Below are 23354 nucleotides of genomic sequence, written 5' to 3' on the forward strand. Positions count from 1 at the left end.
ATATAGTTCTGAGGTAGTTTGTGGATTTGAAATGCCAATATTTTTGTAGATTCATTGTTTATTGAATCCTTTTTAAAGATTTAAAAATTAATTTGCAAAAATTTCACTTATTTTAGAAAAAATATACAAAACAATGCTCGAACTCAGTTTTGGTTCTGCTCAAAACATTTGCAACTGAGAAAATTTTATTCAAAATCTGAAGAAATTATTTTTGTTTTGACAATATATTGTGAATTAAACATTTTTTTATTATCTGGAGACATCAAAAAGGAAACCAGTTAACTAAATAAATTAATATATCCTTTGGAATCCTGAGCTCTAAGGATAATTTTTAAATACAAAGGTTTTATTCGATATTTAATAGTCTAGAGTCCAGATTAGAGTCCCGGAACCTCCTATATGAATTTAGATTACTATAGATGATTGCGTCCGACAAGAACCTAAGCATATTTTCAAAAAATTACTAGTTTTACGTGGTTATATATAGGTTTAGAAGCGGTATTATGCCAAAACATTCTGTTATACGACAATTCTGGAGTGTACATGGTGAGATTTTGACATGCTACCTGTCCTGTTAGTTCTTGGATCTGATAAATATCTCGACCTCATGTATCCTGTACCATTTCTGTCCACAAAAATACCTCCAGGACAATATAAAACACCTTCTACATTTTCGGTCAAATTTTTCGTATAAGGGGACTAATTCTATTATCTTTCGTTCTGGTGATCAATCAAATTTTTTGAAGTCATATAACTTAAATATTGATTTATATCGGGGAGAAGTACTCGGTTTCACTACTCCAAGAATATAACCACACATTTTTTGAATAATTTCTATGAAAAATTCCATTTTTCCTGGAAATTACTGTTTTCCCAAAATTTGCCTATTTTGGTATACCGGTGTCTTTGGTATGTATCGGAGGAGTTTGTATAGATTTATCGGTGTCAAGTCTTTTTTTAACACCTGTTGATGACCTCTGAGAGATCTGCTTAATAATTCGTATAATTTTTTTATCATCCCCTGCAGTGGATGTTGTTGTCCTTGCATCTCCTTCCCATTTTATGGCGATTTTAGTTCTTTTTACGCTGTATCCAGCTCTGTTTTAGATATTGTGATGTTCCTATGTTTAATTTTGGACCTCGTTGGATCCACAATTTTCAAAAATTACCATTTTAGCAAAGCGTTGAAAAAATTTCTGGTCATAATTTAAGTTTTTCTTAAAAAATTGGACATGTCTTGTTTCAGCACACTTGTCTATCAAAAGTAAACATATGTGGGATAAAATGTACTCCTCATGAAAGCTTTTTGCCCCCTTCTTCTGATTAAATTCAATTTGATGCCAATCAATACAAAAAACTCGTCAAAAATGAACTGATAGATATCGTAACACGGAGTTGCAAATGTTTTGAGCAGGCTAAAATATGTGTTCCTCCGATATTTCACACATTTTTTAAACATAAGTGTTCATAACTGAATAATGCTTTTTAAATCTTGAAAATATGGTCAATAAAAAATCAAATAACAAAAACAAACAAAAATGTCCCTAAAAATAGACTGAATGTGATATAGACATCTGAGTTGCAAATGTTTTGAGCAGCACTGTAAGTTAATTTTCTACAAAAAGCTTGATATATATTTTATATTTTTTATTTGTTTTGTATATCCTTTCCGCATACGAAGTAGCGGGTATTTTACAATATATAAAATTTAATATATAAAATATCTATATATGTAAAATAGAAAAATGTTTGTACGTTTGTTTGTGCCTTATGGACTCAAAAACCGCTGAACAGATCTTCCAGAAGTTTTAATGGTACATTGCTACATCGCCTGGAATGAAAATAGGCTATATCATATTTTGAAATTCCGCGTTGATCTGGAGATATAGCATAAGAATCGGAGGTAACTCCAAAAAATCTAGATTTTGTATGGGAATATCTATAGAATGATAACAGATATAGCCTCCAAATTTGGTCACAATAAGTGGGAAGTAAGTACACGTCATGTCTTACAAAATAAGGGCGCTGGGTGAAGGGGAAGAGTTTTCCCTTTTGAGCAACTAATATCTGATATCCGATGGGTGATTTAGGGGATGGAAGATACCAAGGAACGGTCCTGACCGGTTTTAACATGGCAAAGCCCAGGATTTATCTTGGTCCCTATTTCATCTCAAGTGGACACTGACCTCCCCGTGATGACACCTGGGAGAACTGAATTTAACACCCGTTATAGGTAGTGAGCTAACATGTGCCGCGCGTTCACCCATAAGAACGTTAAAAACTTGGGTTTGGGCGTCGGGTTAGTAACCCTCCCCTAGAAAAAACAGGCTACTATGAAAAAACGAAAGAAAAGAAAAACAAACCCCTCTAAAGTTGACGAACCCCGCAATTTGGAAAGGAGAATATCTTTGGCCCAACAGTCGGGAAATTCAGTCTCCACAGTGAAAAATCTGACAATGGTATGAGGCTGATAGACTTTGCAGCTGCAAAAAACATGGCAGTTAGCAGTACCAGATCTCGATATTCATAAGGGCTCCTGGCTGTCTCCAGATCAGAAAACAAGAAATCAAATTGATCATGTTGTGATAGATGGAAGACATTCATCGAGCGTGTTGGATGTACGATCGTTCCGAGGCGCAAACATTGATTCGGACCACTACCTAGTTGCAGCAAAGGTACGCACCCACTTAAACCTAGCAAACAAAGTACGAACAGACACAACACGGAAGTTAGACATCGGTAAGCTGCAATCACAACAGATAGCCACAGCATATTTTACTCAACTAGCCCAATTGCTTAATCAAAGCATTCCTTATCCCGATAACATATCAGCACAATGGCAAAGCATTGCCCACTCCATGCAAACAACCGCAAAATCCATACTTGGATACCAGAGACCTCCACCAAGGAATCCATGGTATGATCAGGAGTGTCGTGCTGCCACCGAAGAGAAAAATGGGGCATATAGGGCTACTTTACAATCCATAGCAACGCGTAGCGCACGAGAGAGATACAGGGAGAAAAGAAGAGAGGAGAAACGTTTTTTCCGCAGGAAAAAGAGAGAGATTGAAAAACGGGAGTGTGAAAAAATCGAGATGTACAGGAGTCAGAATGAAGTCCGAAAATTCTACCAAAGAGTCAAGCATCAAACTGATAGCTTTGGTACAGGCACATCCTCCTGTAGAGACCAGCAAGGTAATCTAGTAACTGATACAGATAGTGTACTCAGGATATGGTTGGTATACAATATCAGCGAAGACGACGAAGATACCACAGTCCCAATCCCAGAAGATGGTATTGAATGTATACCGCCCAGCCAAGATGAGGTAAAGACAGCAATAAATCGGCTGAAGAATAATAAGGCAGCAGGATTTGATGGCTTACCAGCCGAGCTGTCCAAAACCGGAGGCGACACGCTAATAAGGTATATTCATCAGCTAGTTAGCACCATCAGGCAGGAAGAACGAGTACCCGACGATTGGAACCTGAGTATCCTGTGCTCCGTCCACAAGAAGGGAGATAAGACTGTATGCTCTAACTATAGGGGCATAAGTCTACTCCCTATTGCCTACAAGATCGTGTCAGGGATATTGTGCGAACGACTAAAGCCTATGGTCAACGAGATAATTGGACCATACCAATGCGGCTTTAGACCTGGAAGGTCCACCATTGACCAGATATTTACCCTGCGGCAAATCGTGGAGAAGACCCAAGAGATGCAGATCGACACCTACCACCTTTTTGGCGATTATAAAGCAGCCTTCGACAGCCCGCTGCGTTCAAAAGTATTCCAAGCCATATCTGAATTTGGTATCCCCGCAAAGCTCATCCGGCTTTGTAAAATGACTTTAACTGGTACGAGGTCCTCAGTTAAAATAGGAAAGAACCTCTCCGGAGAGTTTGGTACCAAAAGAGGTTTCAGACCAGGAGACACTCTTTCGTGTGATCTCTTCAACATCCTGCTGGAAATGGTTATACGAGAGGCAAACGTCAAAAGAAGTGGCACAATCTACACCAATAGTCACATGTTACTTGCTTATGCTGATGATATAGACATCATGGGCCGATCAGTAAAAGAAGTAACTGATACCTTTATGAAGGTCGAAGGAGAATCTGCTAAAGTGGGTCTGGCGGTAAAGGGTGAGAAGACCAAGTTGATGGTGTCGACGCGTAATGCGTCCATTGAGCTCGGACCGACTGTGGAAGTTGGTTCCTATAATATTGAGGTAGTAAAAGACTTCGTCTACCTCGGCACCTCCGTAAACACAACAAACGACATCAGTTCTGAAATAAAAAGAAGAATTGTATTGGCCAACAGATGCTACTTCGGTTTAAGTACGCAGTTTAAAAATAAAGCCACATCTCGTCAAACAAAAATAACGCTCTACAAAACACTGATACTACCCGTGCTGATGTATGGCTCCGAAGCCTGGGTACTTGCGCAAGCAGACATGGCAGTGCTTGTTGTGTTTGAGAGAAAAATTTTTCGAAAGATCTACGGACCAATCTGCGTGCCTACGGAAGGTCCCCTTATGGATGCTAATACTACATAGAGTATATTTGACTCAATCTAAATGTGAGAAATATCAATCGTGGTGACAGTAAAACTTATGTCAATCTATGGAGTCCCGAAAAATGGGCGGGCAAGCAATAACGCTCAAAGAACTCAAATATTAAATATGTGATGTCTTTATTAGGTCCACTTTATCTTCTTAAGATTCGTCTTTATTGTAATACACGGTGTCGCAATAGTGAAGCGGAAACTGCAGTAGATGATACCGAGTGATGACGCAAATATTTAATATCGTATTTGTTAATCACCATTTCCGGGAAACACTGAAAGTTGTAAGAGGTTGTCATTTTAGCAATTACATTATTAGAACAATATAACGCAGATAGACATAAGTGAAGTAGGAGCTATCCTAAGATTAATTTAAAGTGACGTAAAAGGTTGATGCACTTGCAAAAAAATTACTCCCAGTAATAAAATAAATTACAACTATCCTCAAGCTTAAGGTACTTAAATTAGTGTTGTTTCTATAAAGATATGAATAGAATCAGGTAGATCTGCATCAAAAATGACAATTTGTAAATGTGTACTATATAGGAGTTTTTATAGTCGGAAAGGTTTTAGGAACAACATACAAAAATACCATATCCTATGCCCAATACACAGCACATTAAAACTTAATATGATTATTGTTCATTCATTTATATTTAACCTTAGTCGGGGTTGCGAAGCGCACCGGGTTCAGCTAGTTAACTATAAAATATAAAATATGGATTCCATGGGTTCCAACAGTTATAATTATAGAAAAGAAAACAAACTTATAAATTGTTTTCCCGTTTTCACGCAAATTTATTGAAATTCTTCCACATATTACCACTACCCCTATTTAAAAATAGATTTCAATTTGTTTTTTTTTTTTATGAAAAAAATGGGACATCTACAAATAACATATCTTTGAGGATCTACAACAAAGTTGACCATCTTTGGCATAACAATTGGAGATGGAGAATAAAGAAATACCAGTTTAAATATACAACACATGTACGAAATACATTGTTGTTCAATATACATAACATCCTTAAAAATGGACCTGGTCAAAACGGAATAAAAACTACAAAACTACACAAAACCGAGAAAAAAGCAAACAACACATAAACAAACACATAAGTAAAATGGGAGCTAGATATACACGAAAGATAATAAAATAGAATATAACGGCTATGTTTGCTTTACGTTGTTCTTCAATTTATGCATAGTTGGGTGGTAGTGTGCAAGTGTGTTTTCGTTCAGCAAATGATCCCTGAGGACAAAGATAGAATTTTTAAAATTACCACCATATGGACATAGAAGAAAATGGGACTGCAACTAAATATCCGTTCGTTCGGTATGGTCCACAAACAAGTGCTTGTTTGTTTGTTCTTTCCGATGATGTTGTGAACCGCTTTTCTGAAGAAGACACTTGGCATTGTTTTGTTAGGAAATTGTTTTCTTTTGTAAAAAAATAGAGAAGAAAAAAAATAAACAATTTACAGTGGTTTAATATTGCCACGAAATTTGGTTATGATAAGGACTTAATGGATAAAGGGCAGAACAAGTGCTATATAATATCATACAAACGCCTAAGGACTATATAAATGATTTTGAATGTGTTATTTGTTTCAATGTATACGAAAAAATATATTGTATTCACCACAACCTTTAAAATTATAATTGGTTTTGTAGTAGCAGTCGGGATTGCCGACTCGAAATGTGTTAATTGTGACTTTCTTTCATGATCAAATCAAATACACGGATACACAGCCAATATTGTTTTCTCTTAAAATATTGTGGCCTTCTCAGAATGTATCAACTTTTGGTAATTATTATAATTGTTTTATGGATTTTCCAAATTATTTGAACGGCTGATGGTAGAGTTCAAGTCTATGCTCAGGGAAACCGAGGATCGCATCCTAAATGAAGTGGATAAGAGACTATGCGAACTACTATCGGATCTAAACAACGTTAATGATCGAGTGCGCCGTCTTGAACAATTCACAGGTGAGGTATCAGTAATGAGAATTGATATAAAGGATTTACGTATCGAACTCCTCAGACAAGAAAACACGCATGTAGCCCGCGAAATTAGAGTTAATGGTATTCCTTTCAATGGCAATGAGAACCTAAACACAATGTTTGGACATATTTGCAACTCCATGAAAATATCTGTACCCGGTTTCAAATCTGTTCATAGATTAAAACAGAAACAACACCAAAAATGTTTATTCGCCAGATGGGGTAATCATTGTAAAATTTATGTCACCTTATGACAAAAATTTCTTTAAGCCTATACAAATCTTAATGGAAATAAGCTGCTATTAAATTCCATTGGAAGGAATAGTACAGACCGCCTACACTTTTCGTGACCTTGTGTATGTTAAGCTCCACAATAGTAACGAGCCTATCTGCATCTATCACCCTAAGATCATTGATGAGTTTCAAAATGTGGGAGAGGCAGCTAACATCGAATACAGAACTAACAGACGCAAATCATTCACAATATTATGGATAGCTTACAGTTCGTACTTACATTTTGAGTTCAGTTGTGTCTCTCGTGATGTGAATGTGAATGTTTTGTAGATATTAAGTCTAATGTTATTGGTCCTGACGGGTGTTGACCCAAAGTTCATTCGAATACTCATTCCTTGTTTTATACTATTCCTAACCTACTTGTTTAATAATATCCTTACCTCTAGCACTTACCCAAACGATTGGAAGCATGCAAACATTATACCAGTGCCCAAGACAAATAAAGAATAAAGAACCATAGCAATTCTGTGCTATTTTTCAAAAATTTTCGAAAAAATCATTCACAATCAAATCTCTCAATATCTTCAACGAGAATCTCTGCTAACTGATGTGCAATCTGGTTTTAGAACTAACCACAGTTGCATTACAGCACTGTTAGAAGTTTCTTAATCTATTAGGGGTGATATTGATGAAAATAAGGTATGTTTCTTAGTCCTACTTGAACATTCAAAAGCGTTCGACACCGTCGACCACCAAAACCTCTGTTTCAAACTACGTCATTTTTTCAGCTTTACTACTACATCAAAAAACCTTATAATGTCCTATCTCACTAATAGAACACAATCGGTTTATATTGGGTCATCGAAGTCGCAACCATTAGCAGCTGGAAAAGGAGTACCCAAGGATCCATTGTTGGTCCACTTCTTTTTTCAATGTATGCCAATGATCTCCCTGATCAACTAGTTTACAGTAGAGTACATATGTACGTAGACGATGTTCAAATTTACTTGAGGAGCCAACTGAATGACATTAGTCAGTCCCTTATTAAACTCAACAGTGATCTGCACAATGTGTGTGAATGGGCCAAGGCAAATGGTCTATTTTTAAATCTTACTAAATCAAAATGTTTGATTATACACAAAAATAAAAAATGTCTTTGCAAAATATCGACGTATATGTTAGCAACGAAAAGGTCGAAGTTGTACCCACTGCCAAAAATTTATGGGTTGTATTTAATAATTCACTCAGTTGGTCACATCACATAAACACAGCCGTTGGGCAGACATTGGCGAAATTACGTACACTCTGGTTAACGCATTCATTCGCACCACTTACTCGTACAATACGAAGTCTCTTAGCTAAAACTATTTTGAATTTATTCTCGTTCGAGTTGAGCTGTTTTGACCTAAGAGGTACATTGAAAAATTAGGAATCCACCGAAGGCCCAAACATTCAACCACTATGCTACGTTTCACGGGTGGTTAGACCGATCATCAGGCATATGAAATGTTAGTATTTTAGTGGGTGGAAGAAGGCTAAGCTTGGAAAATGGTATAAATGCTACCACATATCATTCGAAAATTGTATATTGGAATTATTTATTTATTTTAATGTTAATTATTTAATTCCAAAACCTTCCCCTAAGTCCGACTTGGCTAGTAACCCTATTTTTCAATGCTTTATTACAAATACTAAGGCAGATTTTTTCCACCTTTATTTTATTTGTCCTTCTGTATCAGAAGATTTTGATCATCAATATTTGTCATCTGAATCTTTCACAAGTTGATGGTGGCTTAGAACGCTAAAACGCCTGCAACCGTGTCACTTGGTTGTAGGAGTCCCAGGTTCGAATCCCAGCGTGGCTCATGCTGAAATCATTTTTTGTTTTGTCTTATTAAGGCGAAGGTCAATTTTTAGAGTGATATTTGAATTTATTATCTTTCGAGTTGAGTTTTGGTTCCCGGGTTGCTATACGGAAGTGAACTCTTTGGAAAATGTGACACTTTGAGTCGTGATAAGTCAAATGTGGCGTATAACTCTATAATAAGATACATATATGGATTAAGAAGAACCCAAAATGTTTCCCTTTACGCAAATTCTCTTTATGGGTTCAGTTTTAACTCACCCATTAATATAAAGTCATTGCAATTCCTTCACAAGATCATAACCAAACAAACACCTAAAAATCTATTCTAAAGAATCAAATTTGGCAGATCCAAAAGAGGAAGAAGGATTAAACCTCTAAGGCGACGAAGCCTAGTTTCCGAATGGCAGTTCTTTGTTAGCTCAATACGTCTTTGGAACACATTACCACACAATTTGCAGAGTATCAGCAACGCATATATTTATAAGCTTAAAAGCTTTTTTCATCTACATAGTAAAATCACTATATTTTTTCCAGTATTTACAAATCAACCAAGTTATCACAATTTTAATTTAAAATGTTTATTTTTTATAATTTGTATTTTAATTTGGAGAAATTATTGTACTTATAAACCTGTACTGTAATTTATAAGACATTGCCTTGTTGTGCAGGTAAATGAAGATTGCTTTCAAAAATATTTTCGCCTGCGGCGCTATTCGCTTTTCAGAAAGTATCCGCTAATTTTTTAAAAAAAACTTTTCTTTCTTAAATAGTGAAAATATATTTTTAAAAAATATTTTCGCCTGCTGCGCTTTTGGTTTTCTAGAAAGTATTTTGAATATTTTTACAAAAACTTTTTATCTTCTTATATTGTGAAAATATTTTTGTAAAAAATTGCGCGATTTTTTCAAAAATATTTTCGCCTGCCGCTCTTATTGTTTTTCTGAAAGTATTTGAACAGTTTAACAACAACTTTTATCTTCTTAAATTTTTTAAAAATATTTTTGCCTTCGACGCTTTTTATACCCTCCACCATAGTATGGAGGGTATATTAAGTTTGTTTTTCCGTTTGTAACGCATTGAAATACTCATTTGCGACCCTATAAAGTATATATATTCTTGATCAGGGTAAAATTCTAAGTCGATCTGAGCAGGTCCGTCCGTCCGTCCGTCTGTGGTAATCACTCTAGCATCCACAAAAATAGATATAGGACGCTGAAATTTTGGGAAAATGCGTCTTTTGGTTGCAGGCAGGTCAAGTTCGATGATGGGCTATATCGGTTCACGTTTTGGTATAGCCCCCATATAACGGTACCCCCCGATTTACGGTATTTTGACGTTTTTAGCTACATTTTCAGACCGATTTGGCTATAATTTGACATTTAGGGTTCTTAAGTGTGAACAAACATATATAACAAAACTTGTGGACATAGGTCCACGTTTTGGTATAGCCCCCATATAACGGTACCCCCCGATTTGCGGTATTTTAACGTTTTTAGCTACATTTTTAGACCGATTTAGCTATAATTTGAAATTTAGGGTTCTTAAGTATCAATAAACTTATATAACAAAAGTTGTGGACATAGGTCCACGTTTTGCTATAGCCCCCATATAACGGTACACCCGATTTACGGTATTTTGACGTTTTTAGCTACATTTTCAGGCCGATATAGCTATAATTTGACATTTAGGGTTATTAAGTGTTAATAAACTTATAAATTAGAAGTTGTGGACATAGGTCCACGTTTTGGTATAGCCCCAAACAAACTCCCGATTTTCCGTACCTTAGCTTTATTTTTTGGACGAACTTTCTGTAATTTGAAATTTAAAAGCCAAAAAAAAATTCTGCAACAAAAATTGTTCATTTAAGTTCGTATTTTCACACACCTCCGAACTAGCTGTTAATGACATTTGAAGTTCCCACGTTATGTACCGATTTTCGATATTTTGAGGATTCTGGCTACAATTTTTAACCGAATTAGGGGTTATTTGACATTAAAGGCTCCCATTAAAAACTGTCAACATAGGTCCATGTTTTATTATAACCCCTATATAACGGTACCTCCCAATTTCTCGCCCACCAAAAATTGTCAACATACATAGTTAGATATATGCACCATAAAAAAGGGCCTCCGAATGAAGCATTTTATGTACATTATCTGACATTTTAACGTACCCACTTAAAGTTGGGGACAGGAATGAAACTAATTATTCCATTTTATTTCAGAATATTTTATGGTGGAGGGTATGAAAATTTCGGCCCGGCCGAACTTAACGCTTTTTTACTTGTTGTTTTTCGGAAAGTGTTTGCAAATTATAACAAAACCTTTTAACTTTCTTAAATAGTGAACATATTTTTTGTAAAATTCGGACGATGATGTTAAAAAATATTTTCGCCTGCTGCGCTTTTCGTTTCTCAGAAATTATTTGCAAATTTTAACATAAACTTTTTTATTTTCTTACTTTATATTTTACTGCAGGCAGAATTTTTAATTTCAAATAAGTTTGAAGGCAAATTTTGAATATAGTTCGATTTGTATAGGCTACTACTTATTTTTAAATTAAGCAAGTAAATTATGTTATGAAATGAAAAATTAAATAAATAAAAATCATTTATATTTTAAAAACGGACATAACTCTCATTGGGACTTATGTCCGCTAGGGGTGGGGGGGGGGGTCCTTCGGACATAGCTCCCAAAAAATTTGGGTGTTATGGTGTTATGTCCGCAATCCAAGGCGGGCATAACTCCCAAAATCGATTTTTGTGTACCTATGTGTTTGTTGTGCTTTTGTTTTTTTCTGTGCCTTTCAATAAAACACCACCATTTTTATACCCTCCACCATAGGATGGGGGTATATTAAGTTTGTCACTACGTTTGTAACTACTCGAAATAATCATTGCAGACCCCACAAAGTATATGTATTCTTGATCAGCGTGCAATTCTACATCGATATAGCCATGTCCGTCCGTCTGTCCGTCTGTGGAAATCACTCTAGCGTCCGAACGGATTGACGTAGGTTGATGAAATTTTGGAAAAATATGTTATATTTTCGTAGGACTTTTGGTATTGAAAGCGGGCTATGTAGGTCCACGCTTTCGTATAGCCCCCATACAAAATGACGCGTGACGCGTCGTCGTTTTAAGGAATTTTTAAGATATTTGGCCCATTTTACCACCGAATTGGTTGTAATTTGGTACTTTGTGTCTCCAGAGGCCAAAAAATATTCTTAACAAAGTTGGGTTATATAGGTCCACGTTTTGGTATAGCCCCCATATAAGGCCCCATATAAAGTACGCGTCATTTTAATATATTTTGAATGTATTAGACCCATTTGACCACAGAATTGGTTGTAATTTGGTATTTTGTGTCTTCAGAGGCCAGAAAACATTCCTACCAAAGTTGGGTTATATAGGTCCACGTTTTGGTATAGCCCCCACATAAGGCCCCTTATAAAGTACGCGTCATTTTAATATATTTTGAATGTATTAGACCCATTTGACCAACGAATCGGTTGTAACTTTGTATTTTGTGTTTCCAGAGGCTAAGAAACATTTCTACCATAAAACGTTTATATAGGTCCACGTGTTGATATAGCCCCCATAATACAATATCTTCCGATTTTCGATATTTTGCACGTTTTAGTCTCATTATCACACCGAGATGGCTGAAATTTGGTATTTAGTCTTCTTTAGGCGTATAAAACTTTCCCCCAGAAATTTGTAGGTATAGGTCCACGCCATCATATACCCCCATAGAACGGTACCTTCCGAATTTCGGTATTTTGAAAGTTGTGGCCACATTAATCCACCAAAATGGCTGAAATTTGTGGTGGAGGGTATAAAAAGTTCGGCCCGACCGAACTTAACGCTTTTCTTACTTGTTAAAAATGTATATGTTAGAGATGGCCAGTGAGCACTTGCTGAGAGGAAGTGAGCATTACATTTCAATGTCCCTGCCAGCAATTGGAAGTGAGTTTCGCACTCCCTCGCCTAAGAGGTCACTCCGGAGACACGCTAAGAAGATCGTTGGTGAATTACACAAACAATTTCTATAGTCTATTGTGATTACGTTTTATCGCGTATGCCGACACTACGGAGTGACTTCTGAGTGACTTCCAAGGCGATTGTTTACATTTATTTAATGATTCAACACATTTGAACAAATTTAGAACATTTTCTATCTGATGATTACATGAGGCGGTGGTGCAGTGGTAAGCATACTCGCTTTGCACTCTGAAGGTCCGAGTTCGCTTCCCAAGTCAGGCAACAAAACATCACATTTTTAAAATGACAAATTAATGTAGGCGGAATTGCAAAGAATAATTTCTCTAAAAGAGAAGAAAAATAAATAAACATAAAAAATTAATAAAAATAAATAAAAACAAAAAAAAAAACAAGTAAGAAAAGTCTATAGTCGAACGGAGCCGACCATGGGATACCCTATACCACTATCCCTGGACAATCGCTCTCCACGGAACTTCTTTTCAATGATTGTGAAAATTTAATTATCAAATATCAGAGATGAATTGTTTAATACTTATGACCAAAACCAAAAAGTTATCTAGCATGACAAAGACATTTTTGTAGCAGGAAAGGAAAATTTAGTTCACACAAAGTAAAATGTAATGAAACCCACTTATGTAGTACTACTACTTCCGTTGTTTAACCGCTAAAAATGTGGTTCTCTACACGGAACCCATAATATTAGGCAGTAGGCCCGTTATCTAGCAAACACTTTATTGCAATTTACATCAGAGGAAAGGTCAGTAGTTTTTTCCCATATGTAGGCTACTTTCTAAATATATATGTCCTCAAGGAATTAAAATATCGACCATAAATAAAATTTTATATTTTTCATACAAAAGTAATGGTCCATTTCACCCGCTAAAGAATATCAGATCATCATTCAAAATTGTAGGCATCTTTTTCGACCTATACTCTTACCCGGTGCAAAATTTCGTGACTATTGATGTATAATTGCGACTTCTAGCGAGTTTATTATTACACTACAAACAAATAACGGAATATATTAGGCTGTAACTCTGTTATCTGATCATGCACACCAACATAATTGGCATCAATTGAAAGGTCAAGCGTTCCACTTTCAAGTATATCTCACTTGTCCGGAATGTCACTTCCAGGAATTAAGATATAAGCTGTATATTTAAAAATTTTCACAATTTTCACACAAAAGTTTTGGTCCATTTAACCCTCTAAATATTATCCGATCGCCATCTCAAATTGCAAGCTTCTCCTTTGTGATATACTCTTACCTTATTTAAAATTACGCGTTGATCGGACTATTATTGAGACCTACAGAGCCGTTAGAAAATTGGATAAATATTATGTTTTTGGTCCATTTCACCCGCTAAATATTTCGCGATCGTCACCAATAAGAATAGGGATCTATTCTGATCTGAACCCGACCTCCATACAAAATTTCGTGACGATCGGTCCATAATTGCGGCCTGGAGCGTGTTTACAATTTATAATGGACAGACGGACGGACGGACGGACGGACGGACACACATCTCAAAATCGCTTTATCTCGTCGAGATATGAAGATTGGTATACCACATTGGGGGTCTCCGACGAATATTTCGCGGTGTTACATGAATTTTTACCAAAACAAACTTATAATACCCTTTTCCACATTGTGGTATAGGGTATAAAAATCAATAAAAATAAATAGAAAAAAATATATATTTTTTAATTTCTAGAACTATCGCGGAAATGATCTTTTAGAAGTGTCGCTGGAGTGACTTCCAAGACGACACACCGGCGTGGTTCATTTCTTCACAACGGAGGTCATTTCAGGGTGACTTCTGCGACTATCGCCGCGACTGTTTTCATCGCTCTGGGCGACACGTCTAAGTAACTTCCGCGATAGTTTTTGCTTGCAGGGGTGTTTCACATTGACATTTACGCTCCCTTGCTCTCCGAATGCGCCCACTGGTGCGTGTGTGTGTGTTTTTTTTTTTGTGGCTTTTGGGTTTGTATTTTTTTAACATATAATATGTTTGCACCCAAACATGTTTTTTTTGCAGGGCCCAAACATATGTTATGTTTGGGACTGCTTGCAAACAAATATATGTTTGCTGCAAAATATGTTTGGGACATATATTAGAGAGGCCTTTTTTCTGTGTGTATGTATTATCCCACGGCAAAAATAGTACGCAATCATATTATATAGATTCCGTGGAAAACAGTTGATGGCCAAAGGTAGTGGGGTAGGGTATCACATAATCGGCCTCGTCCGACAATAACCCTAACTTACTTGTTTTTTTCTTAATGTTACAAAAATATTATATTTTTTAAATTGTGAAAATAGTTTTTAAGAAAATCGGGGGATTTTTTCAAAATATTGTGGTCCATGTTTTGATATATCCCCCATAAAACAGTACATCCCGATCTTCGGTATTTTAAAGGTTTTAGCCCCGTCATTTCACCGAAATGCCTGAAATTTGGTACTTAGACTTCGTTGGGGGTATAAAACTTTTCAGCTGAATTTTTTCGGTATGGGGAAAACGTCTTCGTATAGCCCCCATAAGGTTAAGGTACAATAATAATGATGTGAAAAATAATTCCTTGCTCCCGGGAATACAAATTTACGAGTGTTAAAAACTCAAATATAACCCCAATAGGATGGTACCTTTAAGGTTGTGGCCTCAACATACCATTGAAATGGATGAAATGTTGAATTTAGTGTTCGTTGAGGGCACAAAACTTTCCACCTGAAATTAGTCAGTATAGGTCCACGGTATGTGTCGATTTTCGGAGTTTTGAAGGAGTTCGCCTGAATATCCCGCCGAAATGGCTGAAATTTGGTATTTTGTCTTCGTTGGGGTTATAAAACTTTCCACCTGAAATTTGTTGATATAGGTCAACTTCTTCATATAGTCCTCACAGAACGGCGTCTACCGATTTTACGGTATTTTGAAGGTTTTAGCCTCAGTATCCCACAGAAATGGCTGAAATATGGTATTTAATCTTCGTTGAGGGTACAATACTTTCCACCAGAAATTTGAAGGTATAGGCCCACGGTATGTCTTGATTTTCGGTGTTTTGAAGGATTTAGCCTGAATATCCCACCGAAATGGCTGAAAGTTGGTATTTAGTCTACGGCGGGGTAAAAAACTTTCCACCTGAAATTTTTCGGTATAAACCTACGTTTTCGTATAGCTCCGATAGAACGGTGCCTTCCGATTTTCGGTATTTTGAAGGTTTTATCCCACCGAAATGCCTGAAATTTGGTACGTAGACTTCGTTGGAGTATAAAACTTTTTACCAGAAATTTGTCGCCATGGGTCCACGTTTTCACGTACCTACCGATTTTCGGTATTTTTAACGATTTAGCCTCAATATCCCATTGAAATGGCTAAAATAAGGTATTTAGTCTTTGTTGAGGGTATAAAACTTTCCACCTGAAATTTATCGGATTTGGTCCACGGTATGTTTCAATTTTCGGAGTTTTGTAGGATTTATCCTTAATATCCCAAGGAAATGGCCAAAATTTAGTATTTAGTTTTCGGTAGGGTAAAAAACTTTCCACTTGCAATTTGTCGGTATAGGTCAACGTCTTCGCATAGTCCCCTTAGAACCTTCCGATTTTCAGTATTTTGAAGGTTTTAGTCTCAATATTCAATCGAAGTGGCTGAAATTTGTTATTTAGTCTTCGTTGACGGTACAAAATTTTCCACTTGAAAGTTGTCGGAACAGGTCCTTATATTGCTTCCATAGAACGGTAGTCACGGATTTTTGATATGTTGAACAAAATCGGACAGCATACGATCACGTTTTGCCAAAGGCCCAATTTAGAATATTTTTTAAGATTGTAGTCAAATTTTTGTTACCAGAAGATACAAAACCTACTCGCAAAAAACTATCCATATACATATATGTGTGTAGGTTTTAGCCATGGTCCATGGTTTTTGTCAAATTTTCGAACCGATTTTGCAGAAATTTCGTATTGTGTTTAGTTAGAGGATGGAAAGAACAACGATGAGATCTTTTAAAGAGTGTTGCAACTTTTTCCTTCTGAAGTGGTATATGTGTATAATGGATGTGGCAACTTTACTGACAAGAATGTGAAGAATATATTTTTACCCTCGTGCGAGTCATAAAGGGGTCTTTTTGGTCCCTTTTTCCACAAATCTTTAAAATCTCCTATAAAAAGTGATGGAATCAGATCAAAATATTCTAAAAATTTGTTCGCCATAAAATTTTACTATACGAGTAGGTCCTAGAATACATAAAAACTCTTAATTATACCCAAACGCCAGAAAGTGACACTATACTATATTCTGACATTCTGGATCAAAGAAAATATGTACATATCTGCAAGACAAAATGCCACGTAAAAATGAAAAGTGCAAATATGTGAAGGATGTTTCGATGGAAATTGGTAACAAACTCTTCCTTTTTTATGAAATGATAAGATATACAGCCCAACTCCATCTTACTCACAACTTTTTTCTTAATTTATTGTGAAAATTTACCTAGAAAAAATCAACAAGTACCGACTTTTTTTTAAAAAAAACGAGCACTTCATTGGCGATACTGAACATTGTAAATACGTTTCACAAACCTTTCATTACAATTGCAAAAAAAAAAAATTGAAACCCGCTGTTTATTCTGGATATTATCATACTTTTATAAACAACTTAAAAATTGAGACAAAAAAACTTCCAAATAGGATCACTTTGACCTGGTTTTATGTCCACTTACTACAAAAAAAAAACGTATATATTTTTTCATAACTACGCGTAGTGGGATCCTATAAATATTATTTGACAATATTCAGTGTAAATTTATGAATTTATTTCATCGAATTTTTACCATTTATTTAATCGATTTTTGGTTTTTCTGAAAATTGGCCACTGTGCAGTCCAAAAATATTTGTGATTTAGAACATTAAAGTTTTTGGACTATGTTTATTTTCAGTTAGTACAAACTCTTTCTGAACCTACTGTGCGGTAACAAACTCTTCTTCTTATTTTTCCACTCTACAATTTAGTTTGATTTAAACAATGTCCAGTGCACAACAAATAATGCAATAGTCTCGCAAAGAATAATATTAGAATGGACAATGCGAACTGGAAATGAAAGAGGAAATGTTGTGTGCAGCTGTGTTGTCCTTCTTGACAGCTAGAAGGCTATTTACACTGTTGTTGTCGTCGTCGTTTTTTCTTTGGTTCGGTATGTCATACAGTGTCCTGAAGTGGTTATTTAACAGTTGTTCCGAACAAACATTGTAACAACACTTGCGGCACTGAACATAGAAATGTAGAAAGTTGTATATTATCAGTGACAACTTTCTTGCAACGTTTGCTTTAAAAGATTTTAAAGCTGCATGGGGGGAAATTTGTGTGTTCGCTTGTGACTGCGGAATTTGTTGCACTCTAGTAAAGTGCCTTGTTAGTTGGATTTCGTAAGGCATTTTGTTGAAATTGGCATAACTAACCTAATAAAAATTCTATGTTGTTTTCCTTTGTCATACAGTAAAACGCAATTGCCACAAAACAAAAGGACAGCAAAAGGAAAAAAACTAAACCTATTTTCTAGAAGATTTATTTTTTGGGCAAAAACTAATGCGAAATGTTCTTATGTGATGTAGTTTAAATAAATGATGCTATAAGTAGAGAGAGAGTAAGCATCAATTAGCAAAATTACTCTAAAATGGTTTTCGAAGTGTTATCTTTTTAGAAAAGCTTAACAACGAGCTTCAGACGGACCCACAACAATGCTAGTTTCAATATTACCATAACAATGCAATGAATTAATTTTTAGGAAGTGTAAGATAAGATTGGTACAGGCGCACAACATTCGATTTTACTGACCAAAAGCCAAATGTTTGCCATCACCAATTTCAAAAATATTGATGGGATAATAAACACCTCAAAACTAAGGCAGCCAAATCAAACTTCACTTCATTAATGTGGTTGCTTACGCAACCAAGTTCGCATCGTTTTGATTCTTTTTTTAGTAGGTTGTTCAAACGGCCTCATTTCCATTGGTACATTTTTTCCCGGGGTAAGTAAATACTTTCGGAGATAATGGCCCATGCTTCAAAACGCTGCACATACTAAAATGACTATTGTGTAGGATAACTTTAAAACTAATATATTAATATTTCGAGTTCTTTATGAAGAAGTTTGGTTACTAAAAATGTTTGGTACGTGTCAATGATTTGGTATAGCCCGATATTACGGTACATACAGATTTTAAAGTAAACTCGTGATAAAAAATCAATATATTTTATATACTTACTTACTTAGCTGGCCCATTACAAAACACATGTTCCATAGTCCGAACTAAGAAAGATCTCCAATTCTCTCTGTTTAGTGCTTCGCTTTCTGGAATACCGCGCCTTGTCATCTCTTCATCTACTTGGTTGCGCCATATGGCTCGAATTTATACGCGTTTTCAGCGGGTTCATCATCGCTCATTTTTATTATATGGCCTAGCCAACGCAATCGCTGCATCTCGATACGTTTAACTATATTGATGTCGTTGTATAGCAGATTCAGCTCGTGGTTCATACGACGTCGATATTCACGATCAACGCAGATTGGTCCGTAGATCTTTCGAAGAATTTTTCTCTCAAACACGCCAAGCTCTGCCTTATCTGCTTGCGCAAGTACCCAGGCTTCGGAACCATACATCAGCACGGGTAGTATTAGTGTTTTGTAAAGCGTTATTTTTGTTTGACGAGTTGTGGCTTTGTTTTTAAAGTGCTTACTTAAGCCAAAGTAGCATCTGTTGGCCAATACAATTCTTCTTTTTATTTCACAACTGATGTCGTTTGTTGTGTTTACGGCGGTGCCGAGGTATACGAAATCTTTTACTACCTCAAAATTATAGGAAGCAACTTCAACAGTTGGTCCGATCTTAATGGACGCGTCCACACCATAAACTTGTTCTTCTCGTCGTTAACCGCCAGACCCACTTTAGCAGATTCTCCTTCAACCTTCATAAAGGTACCGGTTACTTCTTTTACTGATCGTCCCATGATGTCTATATCATCAGCATAAACAAGTAACATGTGGTTATTGGTGTAGATTGTGCCACTTCTTTTGACGTTTGCCTCTCGTATAACCTTTTCTAGCAGGATGTTGAAAAGATCACACGAAAGGCTGTCTCCTTGCCTGAAACCTCTTTTGGTACAAAACTCTTCGGAGAGGGTCTTTTCTATTTTAACTGAAGATCTTGTGTCAGTTAGAGTAATTTTACAAAGCCGAATGAGCTTTGCGGGGATGCCAAATTCAAACATGTCTTGGAATACCTTTGAACGTAGCGGGCTGTTGAAGGCTGCTTTATAATCGACAAAAAGGTGGTAGGTGTCGATCTGCATCCAGCATTTGCCTCAGGGTATATACCTGTCAATGGTGGACTTGCCAGGTCTAAAGCCGCATTGGTATGGTCCAATTATTTCGTTGACCATGGGCTTTAGTCGTTCGTACAATATCCCTGGCACTATCTTGTAGGCGATAGGGAGAAGACTTATGCCCCTATAGTTGGAGCATAAAGTCTTATCTCCTTTCTTATCGACGGGACACAGGATGTTCAGGTTACAATCGTCGGGTACGCGTTCTTCCTGCCAGATGGTGCTAACTAGCTGATGCATACACATCAGCGCTTCGCCTCCGGTTTTAAACAACTCGGTAGGCCATCAGCTCCTGCTGCCTTATTATTCTTCAGCCGGTTTCTTGTTATCTTTACCTCATCCTGGCCGGGTGGTATACATTCAATACCATCTTCTGGGATTGGATCTGTGGTATCTTCGTCGACTTCGCAGCTATTCGATACCAACAGTTTAGAAAAATGCTCTTTCCATATCCTTAGCACACTATCTGTATCAGTTACCAAATTACCTTGCTTGTCTCTGCAGGAGGAAGTACCAGTGAAGTACCAGTGCCAAAGCCATCACTATTTGGTAGAATTGTCGGACTTCATTCTGCCTCCTGTACATCTCGATTTGTTCACACTCCCGGTTTTCCCACGCTCTATTTTCCATGCGGAAAAGACCTTTCTCATCTCTCCTTTTCTCCCGACACCTCTCTCGTGCGCTACCCGTTGCTACTGATTGTAAAGTAGCCTTATATGCCAAATTTTTCTCTTCTGTAGCAGAACGACACTCCTTGTCATACCATGGATTCCTTGGTGGAGGTCTCTGGTATCCAAGTACTGATTTTGCGGCTGTTTCCATGGAGTGGGCAATGTTTTGCCTTTGTCCTGATATGTTATCGGGACGAGGAGTGCTTTGATTAAGTAGTTGGGCCAGTTGAGTGGAATATGCTGTGGCTATCTGTTGTGACTGCAGCTTATCGATGTCCAACTTCCGTGTTGTGTCTGTTCGCACTCTGTTTGCTACGTTTAATCTGGTACGTACCTTTGCTGCAACAAGGTAGTGGTCCAAGTCTATGTTTGCACCTCGAAACGATAGTACATCAAACACGCTCGATGCAAGTCTTTCATCTATCACAATGTGATCAATTTGATTTATTGTTCTTTGATCTGGAGACAGCCAGGTGCCCATATGCATATCGAGATGCTTAAATCTGGTACTGCTAACCACCATGTTTTTTGCAGCTGCAAAGCCTATCAGCCTCATACCATTGTGAGATGTTTCCCTGTGGAGACTTTATTCTCCTTTCCAATTTTGGCATTAAAATCGCCTAGTATAATTTTAATGTCATGGGCAGGGCAACGGTCATAAGTTTCTTTTAAGCGCTCGTAAAATATATCTTTGGTCTGTTCGTCGTTGTCTTCAGTGGGAGCATGAGCGCAAATAAGGCTGATGTTGAAGGATTTTGCTTTTAATCGAATTGCAGCGAGCCTTTCATTCAGCTGAATCTGGAGAGCAGATGTTTTGACCTCCGACCAACTACAAATCCGTAAACAAACTCATGCTTTGTGTCTTTGCAGCTATCAAACAGTGCGTCCCCTTTAGGTGTTGTTGTCACGTCTTTCATAATCCATCGTATTTCCTGTATGGCTGTAATGTCGGCCTTGTACTTTTCAAGTACATCTGCCAATGCGTAAACTACACATTCTCTATAAAGAGTGCGAACATTCCAGGTGCAGATTCGCACATAACGGTCCTTAATACGTTTGCGGATTTGTTTTTCTTTTCTTTCGTTTTTTTTCACAGTAGGCTGCTTTTTTCTAGGGGAGGGTTACTAACCCGGTACCCAAACCCAAGTTTTTAACGTTCTTATCGTAAAATACCGAAAATCGGGAGGTATCATTATATCGGCCTATACCAAAACGTGAACCTATGTTGACGATTTGTGGTGGAGAATTTTCGCTAGTTCGGTTGCAGCTAGTTCGGTTAAAAATTATAGCAAAAATTCTCAAAATACCGAAACTCGGGAGGTACCGTTATATGGGGGTTATACCAAAACTTGGACATATGTTGGCGGTTTTTTGTGGAGATGTTTTGTAACCACTGTGAACCTTAAATATTAAATTACAGGTAGTTTGGTAAAAAATGTTGCTAAAATCGTCGAAGTACCGAAATTCATTATACGGGGGCTATACCAAAACATTGACCTATATAGACGATTTTTGGTGGAGAAGTTTCATAACCACCGAGAACCTTAAATGCCAAATTATAGCTAGTTCGGTTAAAAATTATATCTTAAATTCTCAAAATATCGAAACTCGGGAGGTACCGTTACATGGGAGCCATACCAAAATGTGGGCCGATATAGCCCATATTCTAACTTGACCTGCCTATGAAGAAAAGAAACTCGGTTGCAGAAATACAGCGCTCTAGCTCAATTATTGTGGACGTTAGAGTGATTACAACAGACGGACGGACATTCGGACATGGCTATATCGACTCAGAATTTTATCCTGATGAAGTATTTATAATTTATAAGGTCGGAAATTAATATTGCAATGCGTTACAAACAGAAAAACAAACTTAATGTACCCTCCATACTATGGTGGAGGGTATAAAAATAAATTAAAATATCCACAAATGACAACAAATGTTGAAGGCCATAGTTACATGGTTGCATTTAAGACTTTAGGTCGAAGTAGATGCATGCAATTTTGGATGATGATCTGATAATATTAAGCGGGTAAAATGGACCGTTACTTTTGTATGAAAAATACAAAAAAAAAATTGTCTATATTTTATTTTCTGGAGGACATATACCGGCAAAGTAGACTACATATGGAAATATATCTACTGATCTTCCCCCTGATGCAAATTGCAATAATGTGTCTGCTAGCTAATGGGCCTACTGCCCAATATTTAATGGGTTTTGTGTAGAGAACCACATTTTCCCATTCCCAGTTTTTGCATTATTGCAAATTACATTGTGCCCTGGCGTATTAATTGTCCAATTGGATTTTTATACATAAACTGCTGCATTGGTCGCTTAGCCACGTTTTTTTCAAAACGATTCCCCAGCCAAGCTACATTAAATTTTCACGGTGGCAAAATACCCTTCAGTAATGTTCGCGACATTTTCTGAGCATTTCAGCCAAGTAAAACTTCTTAGGACACGCCGTTCGGACTCGGAGATAAGCTGTGGGTCCCATATTATTGAGCGAATATATAATGGGGGTACACTCACTCATTGATATGAGAGAAGTCTCCCTTGTCCCTTCTAGGATGTTTGTGAAACAATTATTATATTATTAATTAAGCTTGGTGTGATACGGTACCAGAATGCACA

Source organism: Musca autumnalis, unplaced genomic scaffold (genome assembly GCF_047663935.1).
Source record: "Musca autumnalis isolate F117 unplaced genomic scaffold, ASM4766393v1 scaffold_3, whole genome shotgun sequence".
NCBI lineage: Eukaryota > Metazoa > Arthropoda > Insecta > Diptera > Muscidae > Musca > Musca autumnalis.